The sequence below is a fragment of the Penaeus monodon genome, chromosome 20, assembly GCF_015228065.2.
Source record: "Penaeus monodon isolate SGIC_2016 chromosome 20, NSTDA_Pmon_1, whole genome shotgun sequence".
Taxonomy (NCBI): Eukaryota; Metazoa; Arthropoda; class Malacostraca; order Decapoda; family Penaeidae; genus Penaeus; species Penaeus monodon.
Window position 1 is genome coordinate 31,516,147 of NC_051405.1, and position 437 is coordinate 31,516,583.

The 437-nt window shown below is 51.5% G+C and overlaps 1 protein-coding gene across 1 annotated transcript in view; it reads right to left on the reverse strand.

Annotated features, from left to right (window-relative positions):
• LOC119585772 (tyrosine-protein phosphatase Lar-like) overlaps positions 1-437 on the reverse strand; it is a gene marked incomplete at its 5' end in the record, with an annotated part of 244,437 nt that overhangs the window by 108,022 nt on the left and 135,978 nt on the right.

The following is a 437-nucleotide window of genomic DNA, read 5'->3' on the forward strand; positions in this document are numbered from 1 at the left end:
TCAAAATTCACCCCCGAAGCTGGTGCCATATTATCCTCGCTCTTTTAATCCCGTGAATTATATCCTACACTTGCTACATTTATTACCGGCTTGTGCATCCTGCTTACAGGCCGTAATATCCTCCGACAACCCCTTCCCCCCCTCCCCCCTTGCCAATAACCCTCCTGCCCTATCCAATACCCCTACGCCTCCCCCCCCTGCCCTACCCAATTCCCTACCCCTCCGCTTCTACCCGACCCCCCCTGCCCTCCCAGTACCCCTCCCCGCTCTGCCAACGCCTCATGACGGGAGTTGACACGATTGCTGGCAGTGCACGCTTTAATGGCAATTTGTGCTCTCTCCCGTCGCCAGTGCATAATCTCTAAAAATAATGATCATAGTCACACCTAAAAGGAAGTATATTATATTTCAGTTCTTTGCAAGGGGAAAACTCGTAA